The following is a 25230-nucleotide window of genomic DNA, read 5'->3' on the forward strand; positions in this document are numbered from 1 at the left end:
AGAAGTCTCAGGTCCCGCGTGATTGGACTCGGTCCAACACATTTTAAGGCAGCTTTCAAATGGATAAGGGTGTCAGTGGTCTCATCAGATTGGGGATATGGATTCACCAGAGCTGAACAGAATTTCTCAGATTCTGAATTTGATCACATCAAACATTCCATTAGTTTCTAATCAAACAGGGATATTCAGATTCCTAACCAATGCCTAAAGACCTCAGTCCATATTCCATTCTGACATCTCCTTTGAAGGTTTTAGGAGTTAGTCTGGCTCCTTTTTATCACCTCTCTTCCCTCATGGCATGATCTGGATATTTGTGGATACTCCCAACACTCATGTATCGGAACCTAACAATATTGTACTATTGCTTGTTAGAAAGTAACTGTTCATGTGGATAGGGCTTTCTATAATGGGATCACTGTCCTTTAGAATGATGCCCCATGGACCCTCCCCTCCTTGTCTCTTCCAACCTGTGTAGGCACAGCTGTGAATCTTAATCTATGAACCAGGATGTGAGCACTTCCGAGACATGGAATCTATTGGTGTTTCATTCTTAAGATCAAATTCTCCAGGCAAGTGGATTTCTGTTCTTTCCATACTACCCAGTACACAAAAATTTGCCATAGAAGCCCACATAGAAGAAAAATAGTTTTATAATGAATTATAGGATATTACCTTATTGTTTCTGCTACTGTGTTGTCAGCCTTTGGAACGAGAGCTGAAAAGACTATATGAACCCCGAATTTCCAAGATATTGTCAAGTGTTTCCAGACTTAGTAGCCACAGAACCCTCTTTAAGTGACTCTCAGTAAGGATCTGTTTCATAGGATACAATTTGAGAACAGTTTACCAAGTGGGGTCTTATTACCAAGAACTGTTTCAAAAGCAGTATCGACATGAATGACACTATTTGTGCCACATGCCAATTTTTGGAAGCAATGTAATACATAATATTATTTAATCACCATCATGATCTTCTAAGATAGGCATTGCTATAGTGTGTCATATATATCATATATCACATATCATATATCATACATTATATATTATATACTATACATTATATATTACATATTAAAGTTAGAGCAGTTATTTAGTCAAGCTTGCATAGCAAACAAAAATATTTTTAACTCAGAGCCCTCAGATACCAAAGCCACACTCTTAATCACGATTCATTTCTTTCTATGGGTTGTGATTTTCCCCATATCCAAATTCAAGGAGATCCTTGTCTTCATCTCTTCCCTGAGACCATTCATTCCTCCCACTAGTTGGTAATTGATCAATCTTGTTACAACAGCCATCTCTGACTCATTCTCAAATCCCCTGACAGATGTCCTCTGTCCTTGGTACTGGCTTTTCCCAAATCCCAAGTCATGATGGCAGTTATTTTTAGGACTGGCTTTGAAAGCAAAGATAATCCTTGAAGTCTGTGTCCTACATGGTTTCCTGTCCAGTGCTGAAAACACATAAATAACTTCTAACTCTAGTTTTTCTAAGCAAGACTCATGAGACATGGATTTTTGAGTCTTGGAAATAAGGACTTTATCAGGTATTTAAGATTAATTTTGAATCATGCTGATTTTCAGGTGAACCAGGTACAAATATCCTCTTGAGAACTGCTGTGTCAGAAGGGTTTGTCTATTGTATAATAATTACATCTTGATATAAAGGATGGTGCAAAAGGGCACAATATGGGAGTATCTGTTGTACCCGGAGGAGGTGGCATCAGAACTGACAACTAAAGAAAGAAGATCATTTAGATATAAAACAGAGAATGCCATTTTATGTAATAGAAAATGACATTTACAAGAAAAAAATAAGCATGAAAGCTGTGTGTGGAAAGCATGATGCTAACTGAGGCCCAGAGTCTGCTTGGGGGCCAGGGGTCTGGACGATAGGAAACCATAAAAGTCAACTAGGTGATGCGAATTTTCTTCATAGAAAATAACTGCTTGGAAATATTTGGGCATAGACATTCTGGCCTCTATAATTCTAACTTGTGACATAGATCAAAGGTGTGATGGGGCTCCAGTAGGAATCTCTTGTATTGGCTCATTTATAAGATGCTGAGAATTGAGTATAGAGGTTGCTAACTGAGGGCATGGGGAGGCAGAGAAGTGCTTGACTTCTGATACTTACTTTGTAATTGATTAGATCAAAATCCCCCAAAAAGAACCAACTTAAGGGAGGAAAAGTTTAATTTTGGCTCACTGTTTCAGAGAGTTGTAGTCCATCGTGACAGAGAATATTTTAAATTCGTGAGACAGTAATAGACTAAGATTTCCTCAAAGACTTTGTCACCTATTCTGGGGAGTCGTGGGTGGGGTGGTATAGCACATTTACAGATAGTTACAACATGCTTGGCAGTACCTTTTGGGAATTGAAGCATAACATAAGGAGATGTGATTGGGTATCAGTTTAACAAGGGAGGGAGTTGTGATGATTGCTCTTTGTTGTCAACTTGAATGGATATGGAATCAGCTCAGAAGTGTACATCAAGGCAGGTCTGTAAGGTTATTTACTAGGGAAATTAAGGGAAGTGATCTCCCTCAGAGTGTGTGGAAACTTCCTCTGATGACAGTATATGAGAAGATCCAAGGGGAAAGTGATTTCTCTTCTGTCTGTTTGCATTATTCTCCCACTGGTGAGTGTATCTACTCTGTTGCCACTATTACCTCTGTTGCTGCCATCTTTCACTGACATGAGGACTCAGATTCTTTAGCTTCCCAATATGGACTAAAGATTAGGGGTGCTTCAGGATTCTTCCAGACATTAAATATCACATTGGGTCTTCTGGGGCATCTAGCCTTGTAGACAGAGTAGTCACCTGTTCTCTGGCTCTCCATTATGACAACAGTCAGTGTTATACTACAGACAATATCTTAATATGGTAAGCCAACCTAATAAATCTCCTTTAATATATATTCATCCTATTTGTTCTGTTTCTTGAGAGCTAATATAGAAGATGTGGTGACTGAAGCATGTGTCAGAAGCCACTCACATATTGCAAGCCAGGAAGCACAAAGCCAGAGATAAAAATAGGGAGGAGGGCTGGATGTAACATTCTGCCACCCAGACCTTGCCCTTGAAAATTCTTTTGACTTATAGAATCTATAGTCCCTGGAACAACATCTCCAGTTGAGAATTAAGTACTGAAATAACAAACCTTCAGAAGCATTTTATATTTAAACCAAATGTGGTGGTTTGAATATGCTTGGCCTAGGGAGTGGCACTACTAGAAAGTGTGGCCCTGTTGGAGTAGATGTGGCCTTGGTGGAGGAAATGTGTCACTGTAAGGGGTGGGTTGACCAGTCTTCCCTTGGTTCCCTTTGGAACAAGATGTAGAACTCTCAGGTCCTTCGCCAATGCCATGTCTGCCAAGACACTACCGTTCTCCCATCTCAATAATAATGGACTGAACCTCTGAACCTGTAAGCCAGACCCAATTAAATGTTGTCCTTTATAAGAGTTGCCTTGATCATGGTGTCTTTTCATTGCAGTGGATATCCTAAGACACAATAACAGCAGTAGAGGGCACACCATACTGCATATGGTATAGAAGAAAGAAAGAAAATGAAATTCTAAAGTTTAGTCTTAATTTATATGCTGGGAAGCCTAGATGGGTGATAAGAAAAGCAGGTGCTTTTCATTTTCACTGCTTGAACGTTCAGTAAAATATATTTTGTGTGATGGCTAATCTTGTTTGTCAGTTTGACTGAATCTGGAATCTAAGGTACTGGGCACTCCTGTGAGGGGTTTTCTCAATCAGATTATTTGAAGCAGGATGGTCCATCTTAAAATCTGGATAGCACCTTATGATGGCAGCTCACATGAAAGATCATAAAACAAAGAAACTTGTTTCTTTGGCTCCTTGTCTGTGAGGAAATCCTGCTAATTTAGGGTAAACGTCTACTATGACTGGTTAAATCACCAGAACTCAGCGGAAAATGGAGGACTCCCATTTACCAGCAGGGTTTCCCCTTCTCTGACTTTGTTTGGGGAGCCCAACTTCTCACACCTTCTATCTTGGGAAAGGTGAGTAGTCCTTGGCAGACCTACAAGTTCAACTTCCTCTCCCCACCCCCAATAAGAACCCTCATCAGAAGTACCTGAGATTCCTGGAATGCCTCTCCACACAAATGAGCCATTCACAGAACTTTAAACTCTAGCCAATGATTTTATTTATCCTAAAAACTCCTTCCCACTCTCCAAGGCCCATATATAGCTCTGGTTCACCCTGAATAAATACATACAAACCCAGCCCAAATAAAGGTATGTGCATAAGCTAAGGTCCTCTCAGCTGTTTCATTGAAGACCATTGGAGAAGGTATTTGTCTAAAAGATCTGTAACATTAAGACCAGCCCACTATACACACAGACACACAGACACACACACACACACACACAGCCAGCCAGCCAGCCTGGGATCCTGCAGAACCCTAGTCATTTCAAACTCTGCTCCATCCTGTAGACTGTGTGCTGCATCACGGAACCACAGCTAGACCCCCAAATGAATAACACACGTATCTTCCTTCACTCTTCCTGGCATATTCATCTACTCTGCTGCTGAGGCATTCCTTTACCAATAACAGAAACAATTAATTAGGGATTCTAACACTTCCAGGAAGCCAGCAGTTCTTCAGGAGTCCTCCAGGTTGTCAGTACCCAATGGAGACTGCTGAGATATTCAGTCTTACAAACTCAAAGTTTACTGGATTCTCAGCCTCTCCAGTGTGAGACAGCCATTGTTAGATTACTCAGACAACATCCTGTGAGCCAATATAGTAAATCTCTTTCTGATATTTAATCAGTTCTGTTGCTCTTTGAGAACCTTGGCTAATACATTTGGAATTACTGTCTTTAAAATGCTGCCTTGGGGTGATATTTGAAAGAAATCAGGGCCACTAAAATGATCTATGATAATTACCGTACAATTGGGTAGAAGAATTAAAACATAGATCACCTTAGTGGTGATCTTGTTACCCATTGATATAAGTGCAGATGGACTGAGTGAATTTGTTATCTATAATATGATGCCAGGGAATGGTGACACTGGATTATTAGCGATAGCAAGCTGACTCAAAATTGACTGTATTGATACTAGCTCTCAATAGCCTCGAGATTTCATCATGATCAAATTAGTTCAATGGATTACTTTTGAAACCAGGTGTGGTGGTGTGTGCAAGTCATCCCAGCCCTAGGAAGCAGGAGGCTGGAGAAAACTCAAGGTCATTCTTGGCCACAGAGAAAGTTCAAGACTAACATCAATTACCTAGGACCTGATCTCAGAATACAGAAGGTGTAGCTAAACTGGCAGAGTGCTTGCTGGCAGGGCATAAAGGCCAGTGCTGCAAAAATGAAAAAAAAATATATAGAGAAAGTTAAAAAAATTAGAAAGTTATAAGAGTTTAAAAAAACCCAAAATCCTACTTGGGGTGATTATTGTTAAGCAAACTCCATTTATCTAATGTCTCTGTCTCTGTCTCTGTCTCTGTCTCTCTCTCTGTCTCTCTGTCTCTGTCTCTGTCTCTGTCTCTCTCTCTCTCTCTCTGTGTGTGTATGTGTGTGTGTGATTGGCTTGGATGAGATAAATGGCTTTGTTGAAATGCCCCATGTGAGCAGTTATTAAGGCAGCATGGAACTGACAGCTTCAGTCTAGAACCTCCTGAGAAATGGAGTCCAGTCAACAGACACAGCCTGGAAGAGGGCTGATCCCCACTCAAGCCTTCAGATATGATCCAAACCCAGGCCCATGACAACTGATCATAGAAATTCCAGCCTAACTCTGCTCAGCTATGCTTTGATTCTAGACCTATAGAAGCCATAAGACACAACCTGTGATGTTTTAGTTTTTGTTTTTGTTTATTGTTGTTGTTGTTGCTGCTGTTGTTGTTTTCGAGACAGGGTTTCTCTGTGTAGCCCTGGCTGTCCTGGAACTCACTCTGTGGACCAGGCTGGCTTCAAACTCAGAAATTCACCTGCCTCTGCCTCCCAAGTGCTGGGATTAAAGGTGTGTGCCACCATGCCCGGCACCTGTGATGTTTTTAATGACTACGTTTTTGTGGTGGGTAAGTAACTAATAGAATTGTTAGCTCAATCCACATGTGTTATGCTATTTAGAGAATAAGACAGTTCATTTTTCTTCTGTAAGAGGATATATTAACTGCAGACTTTTATGTTGTCCCTGGATTCTAAGAGCAGAGTCAGGATACCCAAGATTCTGCCCTGACCCGCTGCCAGCTGGCATGACATCTTAGGAAAATATCTCTCTTCCCCATGTCTCAGTTTCACCATCTTTAAAATGAAGATGTTAAAGTTGGCCAGTGATTTTTACAAACATTTTCCTCCTCCTCCCCCTCCCCCCTCCTCCTCTTCCTCCTCCTTTCTTCTTCTTTTTGTGCCAGAGAAGCCTTCCTTTCTATCTCATGTGAAAGTTCCATGCACAAAACATAAACGGAGAGGGGCTTTAGTTGAAATGAAGTTGAAAGTGACTTTTGCCTCACCCTTCTCTCCACGGGATCTCCTGAATAACCTCTGGATTTCTTTTTGAACCTGATCTGTAAGCTCCTGGCTTTGAGGGTACCCATCAATCAGCCTCTTCAGCATTGACATTCTAAGTTCTAGTGAAAGCAGCCTCTGTAAGAACACTCTTCTATAACATCCCTGCTTCCAGCTACTTCTGTATGATTGCCAATGACACAGGCTATCCATGATGCCACTGTCCACTGTGGGAGGGAGCTGTCTGGCTTCCTGTCTTTCCCTAGCAAGCAGACTCCCCTGCTGTGCCAGAGCTCCTTCTGTGGTTACCTCCACCAAACTTCTATCACCATAGGTGACTTTAGTATTAGATGTATACTTTTTAAAAAATTTTTAAGATATTATCATTTCAGGGCTGGAGAGATGGCTCAGTGGTTAAGAGCACTGACTGCTCTTCCAGAGGTCCTGAGTTCAATTCCCAGCAACCACATAGTGGCTCACAACCATCTGTAATGGGATCTGATGCCTTCTTCTGGTGTGTCTGAAGACAGCTACAGTGCACTCACACGTAAAATAAATAAATCTTTTTAAAAAAGATATACCATTTCATACACTGGCACTTACACTCATTGTTTTGCAAGGGCTGGCAGATGGTCTAATGGAGTTCTGGACTATCTTCTTCTGATCTCAGTCTGTTGCTTCTTCAGGTGACGTGCAGTGGCGTCCTGTTGTATGGCTGTTCGGGCTCCCTGAACACTGTACTTTTATCCAATATTCCCAGACCTAGTACTATAGCTTTAACATTTTGAATAAAACTAATGCTTTTCTCAACAGTCTTGATTCTCTTCCACTTTTTAACTCAGCAACTGTTACCTTAACTGTCTTATATGACTCTTCCAGTGCACAGAATCCACAGACTTGTCTAAAGCCCCTCATTGATAATTCATTCACCCATCTAAGCATTGCCTGCTTTACTTAACTACCTTTCCAAAATGCAAATGTGAGGCTGTGGAGACGGCTTGTGCTGTCCTTTCAGCGGGGATGAGTCCAGGTCTGAGGACCTAAGCAGGAATGCTCACAACTGCCAGGAACTCCAGCTCCAGAGATCTGACACTCTCCTCTGACCCCCTAGAGAAACTGTCCTTCTGTGCACCTACCTCAACAGAGACACACGTCCATAACTCAAAACAAAATAAATCTTTAAAATATAAATGTTCATCAAGCCAATAGCCTGTCATCTCTAAGCTGTTTTGTTATGTAGACACTTGAGTCAATTCTTTAGAATCCTGTGGCATAACGAGGGAAACAAACTCTATGGTGTTGGTCCTGTGAAGGAGCTCTGAATGCCTTTACCTTCTACTTTAAGCAAGTAACAAAGGCCTCATTTTACCTTCCTGCAAAGCCTTTCTGTATACAGTCTGGGAGCATGTCGAGGTGATGTGCATAGGAGTGTTTCATTAATGCACTGGTTCATGAGCCTACCATGTTGGGAAGATCCGTCCTGCACATGAGAAACATGGTCAGTCCTGAAACCTGAAAGAGCTGCAGAGCACACCTACAGAAGTCAAACCCTGTTGTATTGGGAACAGCATAGAACTTCACAGACATTACATTCTGAGTGTCTGATGCCTGCAGAAGGCATGCAGACTCTGGGGACAATGACCTGCCCATGACAAGAGGAGCAGAAGCATGGTGCCTAGCATGGCTCACGTAGCCTAATGGTCCCTCCTTCTAGGGACTTGGCCCGGGTTTATGTTAAGGTTTCCCCTATCATCTACCTGCATGATATTCAACAGGCTACTTACATTAATTCACCCCAGGTCCCCAACATTAGAATGGCAATGATATTGCAAATAATAAACAATGGTAAAATGGCACAGTATTGATCGAGTAGGTGACAACATTTAGTGGGCTGGTTAATGTTGATCATTGGTTTGATAGGATTTGAAAAAATGGGTCTAGAAACAAACCTCTGGGCGTGTCTGTTAGTCATTTTCTAGATCGCATTAATTGATGTGAGAAGCCTCACCCTAAGTGTGGGTGGCATCATTCCATGCAGTGGGGGTTCTGGACTCCATACAAAGGAGAAAGGAGACTGAGTACCAGCTCTCAATCACTCTGTTCCCTGAGCATGGATACGGGATGACCAGCCACCCTCAGCACCTGCCATTTTGCCTCCTCTGCCAGAACAGATTATGTCCCTGCAAACTGTAACCCAAATGAAAGCCTTGACAATGGACAAAGTAACAAATGCAGTTACTTTCACAGTTACCCTTCATCTTCCCGCATCAAGAATAGTTTGGACTATTCTTTAGAGATGTTAACAGAAGCCACCTTCCCTCTTTTAGGGTAAGAGGTGACCTTTGGCTGATTCTGAAGCAAGCTATCTGCTTTCAGGGCTTATGAAACACCTTTGTCTCTTGGCATTCTGTTTGAGGAAGGTTAAAGGACCAGCCAAAGCCATTTGAGTTTAAGTGCCCACATTTCAGGACCTGTGAACTTCAGGAAATTTCAAACATCTGAGATGACTTGGAATGAAATAATCTTTTAAAAATTTCCACTCACAAATAGAGTGAAAGGACACATGGAAAGGATTTTCCGTTCACAACCTGCTTTGAGTGTGGGCATTCTGATTTTGTTCCATGGTGGAGAATCAAGAATGGCAGAGAGCACTGAACTCCAGGTGGCTCTTACTGTCTAGGAGAGTGTTTTTTTTAACATGTGGCTTGTGACCTCTTTGGGAGTTGAAGGACTCTTTCACAGGAGTTGTCTAAGACCGTCAGAAAACAGCAAATTTACATTGCTATTCATAACTAGAGAATTACAGTTATGAAGGAACAAAAATAATTTTATTTCGGGGGGTGCATCACCACAACATGAGGAACTGAATTAAAGGATCACAGTTTTAGGATGGTTGAGAACCACTGCTCTAGGAAGTATATATGGCAGAAAAGGAGAAAGAACAAAGATGATTAGATTTAAGGGTATAATTGAACAAAAGTCTGAGCACCAGACTTGGAATCAGAGAACTATGTAGTGGTTTCTCCTCCACAAGAGGTCACAGGGTGTGTGCAGATTTCATAGAAGGCAAAGTCACCAGTGTGCTTTGTGTTGTAAAGGATTGGGATTTTTAGGAGGCTTGTCTCACTATACATTAAGGGGTTTTCCTTCTTGGAAAGGGGCCTTCATGTAATGTTTTCCATATGTTGAAGGTGTTTAGACTGGTCTGGGATGGGATTCAAGGGGATTCCCAGCTATCTTCGTGCAGTGAGAGGTGTTTGAATCATAATCTTCCTCTTTGAGGCTTTGGCAGAATCTGTAGCATGGAGGCTATAGCTGTGCCCTGACTACCTTTAAAGACCTGGGATAGCCCCATTTTTATCTCCCCAGCTAAAACCACACATTTAGCTCTCCTACATCTTAGAAGATGCAGGTATGGCTGTTCTCCCTTTTGTAGCTCCCACCTACACAGCCATGGGAAGTATGGGCTGATGTCATGAAAATCACTAGAAAGGACATGCCTGCAACCTTGCTACCCCCTTTCTCTCTCTCTCTCTCTCTCTCTCTCTCTCTCTCTCTCTCTCTCTCTCTCTCTCGTGTGTGTGTGTGTGTGTGTGTGTGTGTGATTTTTCTCTCTTTCTGCTCTCTCTGTCTGCCTCTCTGTCTCTCTCTTGCTGTCTTTCTCTTTGTGTCTCTGTCTCTATCTCTCTGTCTCTGTCTGTCTCTGTCTCTCTCCTTTCTACTTCCCCCACCCTGTCCCTCAGCTGAAATTGGAATGTTTCCGTTTCTAAGCATTGGGTTGCACTACCACCAGCTAACCTTTCCCGTGCACCATGAAAAACGATAGCTGCAGGGCTCCTCTGTGAAATCAAGAGGCACCAATGCCAGCTGGAGTCTTGTGTGCTCTTCTGGCCATTCCCCAAAGGACACCGTGCAGAGTTCTGCACTTGGGTAGCCAAGCCTGACATCAGGAGGCAGCGTGGCACAAGAGACAAAACGGTGGGGTTTTACTTAGAAAGTTTGGGTTTGCAGCCAGTTCTGACTCTTGTGGGAAGATCCTGGGCTGAGCTACTCAGCTTCCTTGAGCCTCAGTTTCTCCTTCTATTAAATGGAGCTGTTGATTTGTAATTTGCAGTTTTAGAAAACTAAGTAGACAGTCTTCCCCATCACTGTGTCACACTTCATCCCTGACTATTAGCTATTTTATGTCAGTGTCTGACTACCATAGAGAAACTGTATATGGAGAACCAACTAAATATTTGTTTCTCAAGCTCTACTTTTCAAACCCAAACAGCCTCAGTACGGAGGAGCCTTTATGCTTTGTGAAAGCCACTTTGTAAGTTCATGGAACTGAGGGCAGAGAGATGAGAGGTGTTTTTAGCTCACAGTGAACATGAGAACGGATAGGATTCAGGGAGTATGTTTTTCATTCTGTCAGCCTAAGTTCCCTTTCCAAATTCTATTCTGGTTATATGATCAGGCTATTGCTGTATTTATGGGTGGCCACAGTCTGCCTGGTGGGGCATATTTTGTCAGAAAGGAAGTGCTTTCCTTCTGAGGGCTATACAAGAAGCTGACACATTGAAAAGAAGCACAGCCTCCAAAGAAAGATATGAACTTAGATTCTGGCCTTATCACTTGAGTTCCAAGACCCAATCTCTCTGCTCTGTGAGTCTCTCTGTCTTATAAGTACACCCATGCTCCAGAGACCTGCTGTGGCCATTAGATATCATGATGCCCAGGGAAGCATCAAGAGCCTATAGCTCATACACTGGTTAATTCTATGCTGCTATAGTGATTACTAACATTGATTGAACTAACCAACCTTTCTTAAGCCTCTAAAATTCCTGTCTCCTGTTTCATTTGGGGAACTGTCCTTACTCCCGTAGCTGCTGGATTTCAGAACGCTGACCTGAGTAAGGACTGCCTAACTGTGAGACCTGGAGCTGTGTGTCCTGTTGTTTGCAATCTGGTAAAAATGTTCCAGGGGGATGAATAGTGTGTTTGCACCCCTTAACCCCATGTTAGCCCATGCAGCCTCATGCTTATCTGTCAGAAACTCAGGGAGGGGGGTTGTTCATAATTTATTAATAACTGCTTCTATTGTTAAACTTGACAAACATTTGTTTAGGACATTAATCTTGAAAGTATCTGTGATCTAGTAACAAGGTAAACAGAAACACCTCTGTCTATTGAACTCTTATGGTGTGTGTGTCACAGAGCGCCGGGAGAGGTAACTCCTCACCCTCTTTGTATGAGTGACAAAACTGATGGATGGAAGTCTTGTCACCTCTTGAGACAGGGGAAAGAGAGGCCAAGAGCGCGAAGTTAGGTGTTTTGAACAAATGAGGGAGTGGGTGATTACCAAGCTTGGCTTCATCCATTCTCTCTGTCTTTGTCTTTGTCTCTGTCTCTGTCTCTGTCTCTGTCTCTGTCTCTGTCTCTGTCTCTGTCTCTGTCTCTGTCTCTGTCTCTGTCTCTGTCTCTCTGTCTCTCTCTCTCTCTGTCTCTCTCTCTCATCTCTCTGTCTCTCTCTCTCTGTCTCTCTGTCTCTGTCTCTGTCTCTCTGTCTCTCCCTCTCCCTCTCCCTCCCCCCCCTCTCTCTCTCGTGCTCACCCCATTTGAGTAACCCAGAGAATATTCACACACTGCACCCCCCTTCTTTCCCTAGATGTGGTCACATTCTTGGAATGTACCAGACCAAGGCACACTGCCCCCCCACCCCCCATGCCCTTCAAAAGGCTTGGTTCATAAGACAGGAGGACTTTCCATCAGCTTATTTAGACAGAGCATGCCTCTCGCCAGCCCTGGTGAGCTTTGTTGCATCTCAGGAAAGGCAGTGGGGTGGGGAGCAGCTTTCATTTCTAAGGTGCATGTAGGGAAAGCTCTATAAAACAAAGAAAAAAAAAGATTCCACGAAAACACACGAAAAAGAGGCATTCGCTCTTAAAGAGAGCTCCCAGTCCAGCTCATCCTCTGAGGCAAAGAATCTGATTCCAAAGACCACCAGCCACACAGCACTCCATAGCCAAGCCCTTCAGCCTGTAAATGCCTGAGGACATTCTGGAGTCAGAACTCCAGATTCACATCAAGCCTGAGGCTGCCACCTTTTCTCCTAATGGTGCCAACACAACCCCTTGCTTGTAAAATACGTGCCAGGCTAGCAGGCTGTCTCAGATTGGGCAAGATAAGAAGACAGAGGTTTTCGGGGTAAGCAGACACACTGCAAAACTGGGTTAAGAGGCTCTGCTTTTCACGTCCAGGGTGATGGCAGCTTTGGGCAATGACAGAGATTGCCCAGTTGCTGATTTGATCTTTTTTTGTTCCTCATTCGCTCCTCATTATAAGGGGGGCTGCTGTCCCCACTTTAGAGAAGTGGAAACTAAGGTTCACAGAAGTTACATATTTTCCTGACACATTTATGTTGTGGTGGCACTAGTGGGAATGCCCAAGCCACTTCTAGGGTCAAACCCCAACCTCTTATTCCCTCTGTCACAACGATGGCATAGAGGAATCTCTGTGCTCTCTCCAAAGTTCACCAGGGAAGGGAAGATGTTACTGAGGTTCTGGGATAAAGTGTCAGGAGGGAGCCCGATTTGGGAGCAATATGGGGTTCAGGTGCCTCCAAACCTTCTAAACATGCCCCACCTGAGGTCTCTGAATCAGGAGGATGGCACCTTGCTTCAAGAACCCACAGACGTGCCCACCAGTTTCATCTTACAGCCTATGGGCTTTTCATCAGTGCCCAGAACTCATCTCCTCTCTCTGGTACCCAGCTCTTATCTTTCCCTAGAGTGGACACTGAGGATCAAATGGGACAAGAGGGGAACAAAAACTGTCAAGTGCTGAGACTGTGTAGATGCACAGTTGTGTTCTCCCTACTATGGGTACGCGGTACTCATCCCACCCCAGTGCTGTGAGCAAATGCCACTTTAAAATGCAACTTCTCTAACGCTCCAAAAAAGGGGAAAATCCACAGGTGAGAATCAATGAGGTAAAAGGGTAAGTGTTAAAGTAAGACTTTTCCTCCAAAGAAAGGCAGAGACAAAAACTTTACCAAAAGTTCCCTGAGTTCCTCTGATTATTGACAGATCCATACCAAATACAAGACCGCAGGAGGGCAAGCATAGAATAATCGGGACGCATCAGATCACACCCAGCGAAACACTCTTTTACCGGGCTTGGAAATTAACAAAAGTTTTATAGTTACAAACCCACACCTTACTGGGTACCGGGAATGCCAGGAGCACACCAGAAAAATCCTGGGTGATGGGATCAACAGACTCACCTTTTCCAGGTCGGGGAAAATCAAAGTCTCTAGGTGCACCAGCTCCTTGAAGAAGTACCTGGGTTAAGCCACAGCGAGTTCCCAAGCGCGCGGTCCCTAGCGTCTTCCCAGCCACTGTCTGTGCCCACCAGAGGCTAGGGTGTGTGTCTGCGCGCGGGAGAGACGCGTGACAGTAGGCAGGCTGTGGCCGGAGCAGCCAGCTTTGGCAGGCTTATATAGGGAGCTCCTTCCTCTGTAATGGGACGCCTCGCCTCCAGACATCCTTTCCCACTTTTTTTTTCAGTTGGTGAGTTAAAGGCACAGCCCTCCCAGCGGAACAGGGTTAGCTCATGAAAGACGCACTCACTCCAGGCGCGCAGCCAGCTAACGGACCATTTGCATACAATTTATAGTGAAGAAAAAAAAAAAGTAGGAATTTCAGCTCCCTCCGCCCCCGCAGAGAAGTTGTTAGTGAAGTGTGATTTTTTGCATTGCTCCACAAATGAGTATTCTAATTGTGAAACAGAAGCCTTGGGAGCTGGGATAAGAGGGAACTGGATCCTGGCTCTGCTCCTGGACAAGAGCAAGCTGGAAACACGACCTGGGTTCCCTCAGGCTCTGGGCAGCAGCTGCGGGGTGGCACCCCAGAGAAAGCCTGAGGGCTGAACCGAGTTCCTGGAAAGAGGAGATCGAGGAGGGTTGAGCAAGCCCGGGGCAGTTCAGGTTTCTCTTGGCCAGCTTGGAGATAACCCAAGATTAGTTCTCAGCAGGTGGGAACCATACTGGGAGCTTAGAAGAGTGAGCTTTTCTGAAGCAGGACCCAGCATTGCCCAGCTGCCTGGAGGAATCTTTATCCAGATTCCAATGTCCCCGCAGGAGTCACTTTTTGACATTTTTTTATGCCACATGCTAAGTGCTTTCTACTTAGTAGGGTCTACTAAGTAGGGTGTAGTACTTAGCTCAGGGTGTACTCCTGCGCTCTCAGTGTACCTAGGTGCTGAGTGAAGACTTTTTTTTTTTTTCTTAGAGAAGCACTAATACATTTCAAAAGGTAAGATTATTTAGGTTGAAGTCCTCATTTAGCTGTTAAAGTATCCCCAGGGCACCTGGGGCCACGCTCAGCTCCCGGTACTTCTGGGCTTGTTTGGGCAGTGCTTGTACCCTGCAATTTAGAGAAGCAGTTTAATGCCACCAAGGAACTGTGCCTGGGAAGCACTTAGAACTCATGGCTCCATGACACACTGGTGACCAGAAACAGTGAGTGATGCTTAAGTAGGAAACTGTCACCCATGACAACAGACACAGCTGCTTTGCTGGACTGTGGAAAATGCATCTCTTTGTTCTGTAATTTAAAAGAGACTTCTGATGTTTTAATTAACAACTATTATCGGAAATTTCAACCATCCCCTTACTGATTGATACCATCCTTCAGCCTTTCTCATAACGTTTAGTTTCAATCTCTCCGGGAGAATAAAGCAAGCCAAAATTAGGCTATTCCCAGGGTGGCATCGATTCCAGGACTCGAAGACTGCCTGCTTAAGTGTTCTCCCCACACCGCTCAGACATCAGGAACAGCCATAAATAGTCATGTCGTAAAACGACTCATTTGAACTTTTAAACCATTTGGGCTGATTCAGATGTTGGTTGCTTTGGGAATTTTTTTCATTCTGCATGTTAGCCAAAACATATTTCAGTGGCACGAGCCTGTCTTTCCACCAGTAGTGAATGCTTCCACGCCTCTAGGCTTTCCTAAGCAGACCCAGGATACCTCTTCTCAGTTAGCAAATAAAGTGTTAGATGTGTCTTTACTCCATGTGTCCTATGAGCTATGTTTATATACAATAAATATATAATCAGTTTATTTGTAACCATTTTCTTATGTCTGAACAAGGAAAGTCGAGAGAGTCTGCTAAAAGCCCTGTGATTAATAGGGCTTCTAAGAATATTCCAGACTTGACATCCCTGGTCTCCAACAATTCTTAGTGTTCTATAGTCAATCATAAATTCACAGCTACCACAAACTGCTTAACCTATTACTGGAAAGCGAAGTCAGATGGGAGGCCCTGAGGATGGTGATCCTGACACATAAGAATATAACCATCAGCGGTCACAGAAATGTGTCACATGACACCTGAGATCTATCTTTTTTCCCATTAATTTATTTATTCACTACACATCCCAGTATCCAGCCTCCCTCTCCTCCCAGTGCCTGCCCTACAGCTCTTTCCCCCATTTGCCCCATCCCTTTTGCCTGGGAAGGGGGCCAGGCCCTAGGTGTCACCCCACCCTGACACATCAAATCTCTCTGCAGGTGAATTTTCTCCCACTGAGGCCAGACAAGGTGGCCCAGCTAGAGGAATGAGATCCACAGACAAGAAACAGATTCAGAGACAGCCCTTGCTCCAGTTGTGGGGAGGGCACGTGAAGACCAAGCTGCACATCTGCTACATATGTGTGAGGAGCCTTGGCCTAGCCCATGCTATCCCTTGGCTGGAGGTTCAGCCTCTGCTGTACTGCAATCTACTTGTAAAAGGAATGTTCAGCAGGTTATGGAGGCTCATCCTGTCATGATCCTGGCATTTGAGGGGTTCAAGCCTGGGAATCACCATGAGTCTGGGTCAGCCTAGACTGAAACCTTTTCTAGAAGACAAACAGAGCCAACCAAACAAAACCCCCAAGAACAAACAAAAGACCCTTACACTAACAAAAAAAGTTTTCTCCCAAAGTGCTGAGAAACATCATAATTCTAGCTATACTTCAGTCTTACAGTGAGGAAGACTGCTCAGACTAGACATTGTTCTGTCCCCCTGGACTCTTTATATTTTACATAGAGTAATAATATTGAGTGATTGCATTTGTTGTGCTGTTTCCATAATACACATAATATACTTTGATAATCAGTCTTCTAATGCCTTGCCTACCCTTGCCCTCCATACCCCTGACTGTCCTGCTCCATTTACATGTTTCTCGCTCCTAATTTGCATATGTAAGAGGAACGTGCAGTGCTTGTCTTCCTTCGTGAGTTTAGCTTATTTCACTTAGCACGGTGATCTCCAGGTCTGTTCATTTTTCTGCAAATGGCATAGCTGTATTTTTCTTTATGGCTGAATAAAACTTCTCTGGGTGTAATTAGTGCCTTCTCTTCCTCCTCCTCCTCCTCCTCTCATCTGCAGATGACAGGTAGATGGATTGTGAGTGGTGCCATGATCAATGTGGCTACTGCAGAATCTCCACAGTAAACTGACTCCGATATTTCAGGCTAACTGCCATAGCCCTAGTTTCAACATATTGAACTTCCTCCACAGAGATTTTCGTAGTGTTTGGCTGTGGGTTTCTGCATCTGCCCCCATCAGTTGCTGGCTGATACCCCTCTGATATTTCCCTCAACCCAAGAATGGATAAAGATAATGTGGTACGTTGCTAAAAACAATGACATCATGAAATTTATAGGCAAGTGGATGGAACTAGAAAATATTATCCTGAGTGAGGTAACCCTAACTCAAAAGGGAAAACATGGTATGTATTCATGTATAAGTGGACATTAGCTCTTAAATAAGAGATAATCATACCACAATTCTCAGACCCAGGCAGGCTAAGCAATAAGAATAGCTCAAGGGGAGACACATGGATCTCCCTGGGAAGAAGAAATAGAATAGATTTTGCAGGTAGACTGGGAATAGGCCATGATGGGAATAGGAAGGATCAGGCTGAGGGTAAGGTGGATAGGAGGGATGGAGGGAGAGTATTTGGAAAGATGACTGGAAATTGGGGGCATTTTGTTGGTGATGTTGAAACCTACTGCAGTGGAAACTCCCTAGAATCTGTGAGAGTGATGCTAGTGAAGCCCCTCATAATGGGGCATAAAGAGAGTGAACTGGCCATCTTCTATAACCAGGCAAGGCTCTTAGTCTTCATCAGTGCCTAGTAGCCTGCTTTCTTGTTCTACCCTTCATTTCTTTCTTTATTCATTTTACCTCCCTATTGTAGCTCCCCCTCTCCTCTCAGTGAACCATCCACACAGCCCCTCCCTCCATCCCCCTCCCCTTCTCCTCTGAGAAGGGGATTCCCCTCTTCCTCTCATATCAACCCACCCTGGCACATCAAGTCACTGCAGGACTAGGGGCATCCTCTCCCACTGAGGCCAGACAAGGGAGCCCAGTGAAGGGGTCGGGATCCACAGGCTTTTTTTTTTGCACCCAGCACACAGAAGTAGCACTGCCTCCAGTGGTATGGGTCTTCCCACATCAATCATTAAGAGAATATCTCAACGATTTGTCTATCGACCCATCTCATGGAGGCATTTTCTCGATTAAGATTCTTTCCTCCTAGATATGTGTAGGTTTATGTCAAGAAATGATAACTAACTGCTCTGAAACATACAAAACATACATAACAACAAAAATGCTTCCACACACATAGCTCAGTTCTGTCAGCATAGGCATCACTTTCACATGCTGTAGTTCTACATGTGTATGCCCACTATTCCCCCCTAGACCCTCGGCTTCCTCTGGGTCTGTGACCAGGGCTTTCTTCCTGTGTCTAGTAAACAGACTTGGACATTACAGAGCTCAAAAAGTAGTTGTTGAATATATGATGTGATGGAGGGATACGTGAATATTTGACATACTATGTTGTATAACTAGTCTTTTGTTCTAGCTACAGAACATAAGGGGGAACTGGATTATAATGTCAAACACATTCGTTGTACACATGAAGAAAGGGGACTTAGCAAGGAGAAATGACTAGCTATAGGCCACTATGGCTGCAGCCCATCGTCATTTTAGTCAGAACCGAGCTTCCAAAATCTACCAGTCATTAAGGCAGAGGATGCTTATGGAAACTAATAGCCACTAATCTTTTGATTTGGCAAGGATACCTTTTGGCATCTGATCTTGCATGGGTATATCCTTTTCAGCACTGTGAGAATTTCTTTTCCATGTGAGAGGGTAGAAAGAAGGCTTGTAAACACCGCCTCTGCCCATCAATCCCTGCCAAGGACTGACTTGGTTGCTGCTTGCTCTTCTCATTCATGAGTTGCTGGTGGAGCCTGTGGTTGGAGGCCAAAGGGAGTATGGAGGATTGCCTCAGGTGAGATCACTCTCATTTTCTTAATGGCCGATTACATTTTTTTCCAGATGGACTAGACAGTGAGTAGAATATTGGCCAGGACTAGTTTACTTGAGGAAATCAAGTGCTCACCTCCTGTGAGGATCTCTGGCTTCCAACTCTGGTAACGTTTGCCTCTCCTGCCCCTAGCCCTGTCCACATTCTAGACTCAAGAGGATTATGATGAATGGTTATGGAGTCTGAGTATGGTGATTTAGCATGCCAAAACTCATCTCAAAGTCTCATGCAACTCTTCTGTGGCCAGAAGTCTTCTCAAACAATTGGATAAAGCTTAGATCCAATGCAGACTGTCAGTCATTCAATTAAAATCATTGCTTAATATAAACTTTCCCCATCTTATCTACACATCATCTTCATTGGCTTCTCTATTTCACCTCTTTTCACTCTCCCACACAACAAAGGAAACTACCAACCAATCATCAAAAATTCAAAACTCAAAGATGTTCCTGAATGGGAAGCAAGACAGATGGGTGCTTGGCTGAAAGAAAAGGGTAGGTCAGGTACGCAAGTAACCAAGATGTCAGTTATGGGGTTGAACAGCATGAAAAGAACTTGGTTTGGTATTGAGTTCTAGTTCCAGGGGTGTTTTATTGACTGTGTGACTTTGGGAATGTCCTTTGCACCAACTAGCTCTCTATGCCTTGGTATCAAATGGGCACTTGCTAAGGACATTAGAAGTTCAAATATTTTAAGTTAAAATTTAAAGACATAATTTAGAAGCCTGAGCACTTTTGTTCATCCAATTTGCTAGGAGAAACAATTTTTTACCTTTATGATAAATTATATTTTAAGTTTTATTTTGTACTGTTTCTTTCTTCTGAGACTGTTTCCAGAGCTCTTGCACCCAGACAGGAGGACTCCACCTCTACACTCATTTACATTACCATTATTCTTTGTTAGCACATTATGCGTGTAGTCTCTCCTTTGGCTCCTTGCTCTACTAAACCACCGATACCTATGACAGGCACTGGGTCTTAATGTCTGTTTATTGGCAGGGATGTTTATAACTAGCATCTGTTTATGGCCAATGTCTTGATATTTATTAATAATTTGTTAATAATTTTGTATATCATTCATGTTTAGAGTGACATATATATATTTTGGAGATGATGCTTACAATGCTGAATGTTATCACTGATTTCCTTGTCCGTTTTCTCAGCCGTTCTGTGACAGCACCTTGAAGGCAAGCAGCATTTTCCTACTGTACATGCCCAAACCACAGGAAGTCCATTCATGTTTCCATAAAAATGACTGGCACACCCATTGGCTGGCTTCATGATAACAACTATGGTAAAGACATAAGTTTGGCACAGTCAGTCTTGGGTTCCATTCAGCTTGAATATTTAGAAGGTAACTCATCTTAAGGAAAAACATGGTCCCTCTGTCAAGCACTCTTTTTTTTTTTTAAACAATTTTTAATTAGATATTTTCTTCATTTACATTTCAAATGCTATCCCGAAAGTCCCATATACACTCCCTCCATCCTGCTCCCCAACTCATCCACTCCTGCTTCCTGGCCCTGACATTCCTCTGTACTGGGGCATATAATCTTTGCAAGACCAGGGCTTCTCCTCCCAGTGATGGCCGATGAGGCCATCTTCTGCTACATATGCAGCTAGAGACACAAGCTCTGGGAGTACTGGTTAGTTCATATTGTTGTTCCTCCTATAGGTTTGCAGAACGCTTCAGCTCTTGGGTACTTTCTTTAGCTTCTCCACTGGGGACCCTGTGTTCCATCCAATAGATGACTGTGAGCATCCACTTCTGTATTTGCCAGGCACTGGCATAGCCTCACAAGAGACAGTCAAGCACTCTTTCTTTTTTCTTTCTTTCCTTTTTTCTTTCTTTATCTTTGTCTCTCTGTCTCTGTCTCTCTTTCTTTTTAGATGACAACATAAATTTATTATCTTACAGTTCTCTCAAGCAGAAATCTGAAGTCAAGATGTTCATAGGGTCTTTCTTTAATTAGATTTTTTAAATTTACATTTCAAATGTTTCCCTTTTTTCCTTTTCTTTTTTCCTTATTTGTATTTGGAAAACATAATCTTGGTCCCACATTCTAGTAATGTGTACATTTAAATATGAAAGATTAATAAATAAACAAGAAAATGAAATATACATATTTCCTTTTCAGAGAGGCTACAAAGATCACTGCTTGGCCAATTCGTAGTAATCACTCTTTTTACACAGATTTCATGAATTACCCCTCTTGTTTACTACACATATACAACACTCTCTCTCTCTCTCTCTCTCTCTCATAGAATTTACCAAAGGCAAGAAAAATTGAATGCCTTCCTGCAGGGATGTTCAATGTTATTCTGAGAGATTAATATCTGAGAGAAATATTATGAATTGCCTTCAAAAACTAAAATTCCCTTTGCCTGCCCTCCAACAGCAACAGAAATAGCAGAGATTCAAGATCAAGATCACTGCTCTTTCATTGTTTTCTAAGTAGGATGATTTCCTCCATTCAGAGTCAGCTGATTTCAGCTAACCCAGAAACAGAATTGCCCTCAGCAGGACCTGGGGCTTGGTGGACTAGCCTCAAGAAGTTACTTAAATCACCTCTCTTCCCTGTGGGGAGCATCCTGGGCTGGCCCTCTGTTCTGACTAAGTATCCTTACCTGTTCCCCACCTGCTATGGTCTGAAGATGCTTTCTTCACTCCTGTCCTCCAACTCCTGTTGAAATTTGATTATACTGTGCCAGTGTTGGCAGGTGTTTGGGACATGGGGGTAAAGACTTCATAAATTGATTCAAGTTTTTTGTTTGTTTTGATTTGTTTGGCTTTGTTTTTTTAACATGGGGATAGGTGAGCCATTGGGAGAGTTCAGCCTTTCCCCTTTCTCAGGGCTACTTGGCCCCCTGCCTTTCACTTTGTTGGAAGTATCACAATCACAAAGCTCTAACAAGAAAAAAAAAAGTTCTTAAACTTTTCAGCCTGTGGAATCACAAGTCAAAGTAAGTGCCCTTTCTAGGTTACCCAGTCTCATATTTGTTATAGCAATGAAATAGGTTAAGATGCCACCTTCCAGCCTAGTGCTGGAGGATTTGTGGCAAACAAGTCCCCTTCAGTTTGTATTACTTAATGTTGCTGTGATCTCAGCTTTCACATGGGGAGTCCTCTGTGTTATAAGTGACTTTTTCCCTAAAGTGGGAATAAGTCAACCCATTTGGTTAAAGTTGCCCAGCCTGTGGCTTAACTGGGAGATCTCCATGTGGGAATTACCACTGAAGCATCTATCTGTAAGGAATGTATTTTTTATTAATTTTGTGGGTTCAATATATAGTAAAAGTATACTTTAATGGTTTGCCTGGATTGTTATTTTGATAGGACTGGTGAAGGGTTTTTGCTGTGTCTATGGGGAGCTGCTTTAGAAAGGAGTAATAGCTGAGAAAGTGATGGGTGGATAAAGACCAGTTCTGAATGTGTGAGGTTGGTGGGTCTGAATGGGACAAAAAGTAGGAAGAAAAAAAGCAGTCTCTCTCTCTCTCTCTCTCTCTCTCTCTCTCTCTCTCTCTCTCTCTCTCTCTCTCTGTATATACACCATTTTTTTCATACATAGCACATGTATGTATGTATGGCTGCCATTATTGTCCTCTGATGTTAGACGGTTAAAGTCCCAATTCATCAATTCTCCACAGAGCTTCCCGCTTTCAGCATCACAGTTAGGTTTTTGGACTGAGAAGTCCCTACATTCTCTGCTTCTCCAGTAGCCACTGGGAAAAAACTTATTTTTTTGTGTGTAAGCCAATCCAAAAATAATTCTTGTTTTATAATACATACAACTACTCCCTTGGCTCTCTACTTCTAATTGGTAATGCACTCACTGTTTGAAATGAGTCAGACTTATATTGCTGTCATCTTTGTGTCTTAGTATTGGGTACCCCCTTTCAAGCCCCCTCATTTTGTTTCTATCTCTGTAAGAATAGAGTGAAAATATTTATGTCACAGGGTTAACAGCATGCTCACAGGAGAAGAGCTAACCATTTTTCCAAGTGCACTTCTGTACAGCTGTGGAGGATGCTGACTAGCACACTGACTAGGGGAAAAAGCCTTGCCCTGAATGTATGTGTTGTCGTTAAATGGACTAATAGCCTGAATAGAAGATGGTGGATGTCTACATACTAACTCATGAGACTCGTGAGTATGTCTTTGCATGACAAAGGATAGTGTGTAGTTGTAGAAGAGTGAGGGATCTTGAGAATTGAAAATTGCCCTGGATTTAATTGCATGTGTCCCATTAGAGGAAGTCATGGTGGGTATTGACTACATGAGAGAAGAATATAATATGGCCAGGGTACATAACTATATAGCATTGTGTCGACAGGCTAGGTCATGCCAGTGATCACCAGAAGTGGCAAGAGAGATTCTCCATGGAGTCTCTAGAAAGACTTTAGTCCTATTGACATTTTGAAGTTAATTAATTAAACTCACTTCATGCTCAATGATTCATAGTTGCAAGAGAATACATTTCATTAGTGCTAATTCACTAACTCTGGGAATAATTTGCTAAAACGTGAATAGAAATGAATCTAAGGATAGTATCTCTGAGGTATTATTTCTATATTCTGCACAGCAGGGCTTTACAATTTTTGGGGCGTTTTATTAAATGAGATTATCTGTGAGAGATGGTGTTAGTCTCCTTTGGAATTTGGAATGACATTTCTACATTCTTTTATTTCAGCTCCTTTAGGCTTATTTCATGGGGTGGGTCAGAGGACAGAGAAGAACAGAAACATTGTCTGGGAATTGCAACCTTCACCCTCAGCCTGACAGTTTTTGCTGTCAGTCTGTTGATGTGGGAGCTTTGCAGTGTTGAGTGATTTAGGCCAGAAAGGAAGATGAAATCTGGTCTGACACATTTCTTCCTTATCATCCCAGGGGCAGAGTGACGCCAGGAAGTGTCGGGCTTTATCTGGATGGCTGCTCATCGATAACTCTAAGGATTCATCCACAGTACACTTTGTCAAACTGAAAAGCTAAGAGAGGATTATGCTCAAGCCAGAGATAAGAAAGTGAAGCACAGAGCTTTGTCCCACTGTGGGACAGGCTAGGCCTGCATCCATGTGTGCTTATCCTGACTCAGCATCCTATGTGGGGAAAGGACCTAGTCTAGATTTTCATAAGAGCTATACAAACTCTGCCATAGATTGCTTCTAAACTCTCTTTACACATCTGGTTGCTTCTACGTAGACAGGGTAAACATTAAGAGGGATCTGAGAGGAACGAGTGGAATGATGCCAGACTCTTTGTTCCTTTAGAACTTCTGAAAACAGCCCACAGGTCTGATCTTTCTCTCCAGTTTCTCTCTGGTTTCCACTGAGATCAGCAATCATGGCAGATGTGGCTGTGGTACCTGGGGACTGGAGATCTGCTTAGGGAGACCCCTCAGTAAGCTTTTCAGAAACCATCCTGCAGAGCACCCTCCATACAAGGAGTTTAGACTTTCCAGATCCTCAGGATCACCTGACTTGGCCAGGATCAGACTTGACTTATGGTTGAACAGTACATGGGAGTGCTCTGAAGTGGGGATAGAAAGATGACTCACCATTTGAGACAGATGATAGAAGCTTCCCTTAGTAGAAACGCTTTATAAGGAAATGACAGCAAAGCCTCGATAATCCCTGTGGAAAGGCAGGGATGGGGGCCAGGATGAATCAGGGAGACAGCTGTACGCTAAGAGCAACTGAAGGGGGCTTGCTTTGAAGTGGATTCCATCAGGGGCTCATTTAAGTGGAAAACATTGTCAGGCAAGACTTGCTGAGAGCCTGGTGTAAAGTGCTGGAGTCAGTAGTCAATGATTGCTTTTGATGCAATGGGGAATACTTGGGTTCTTTTGAAAGCTGTGATCTTATTGACATCTTTTTAATAAGTAACCCATAATAAATTGCCCTTGAACAGTATATTTGACCCATAAGAACATAGTTAAACATGGGACATTCTGATCTATATTTACAAATCTGTGACAAAGATAGTTCACACTTGGACTTTGACTAAGTTTTAAGACTTTTCCCAATGTCTGTCTTGTCATGGAAGTCATGAAGGGCATTGAGGTGCCCCAGCTCATACTGTTTTGATAACCGTGGCTAATTGACTATATTCTCTGATGCCCAACCTGTCTTCAGAAAGCAGGAAGAACAGGAAGGTGACTGAACTGGTTCAGGTAAGGGCTTCATGGTCTGTAAGTAAAGGCTTGGTTCTCAGTGTGGCAGTGTTGGTTGCTGCTATGGATCTTTAAGACATAGAGTCTTATATAATTTCCTTAGGTTTCTGGGGAATATGCCCTCAAAAGGAATTGGGACTCTCTGGCTTCTATCTATGTTTCCTACCTAAAATATAAGCATTCTCTCTCTGTCACA

General features: G+C 42.9%; 1 protein-coding gene across 3 annotated transcripts in view; it reads right to left on the bottom strand.

The window, feature by feature from the left end:
• The window catches only part of Tnc (tenascin C), an 88203-nt gene extending 74231 nt beyond the window's left edge, over positions 1-13972 (bottom strand). For all 3 annotated transcript variants that reach the window (XM_029476824.1, XM_029476822.1, XM_029476825.1), the window contains exon 1: positions 13763-13972. The gene's annotated coding sequence lies outside the window, so the exon portion shown is untranslated. The remainder of the gene's footprint in view (positions 1-13762) is intronic.
• Between the last annotated feature and the right edge of the window lie 11258 nt (positions 13973-25230).

This window comes from Mus caroli, chromosome 4 (genome assembly GCF_900094665.2).
Source record: "Mus caroli chromosome 4, CAROLI_EIJ_v1.1, whole genome shotgun sequence".
In the NCBI taxonomy this organism is placed as follows: Eukaryota; Metazoa; Chordata; class Mammalia; order Rodentia; family Muridae; genus Mus; species Mus caroli.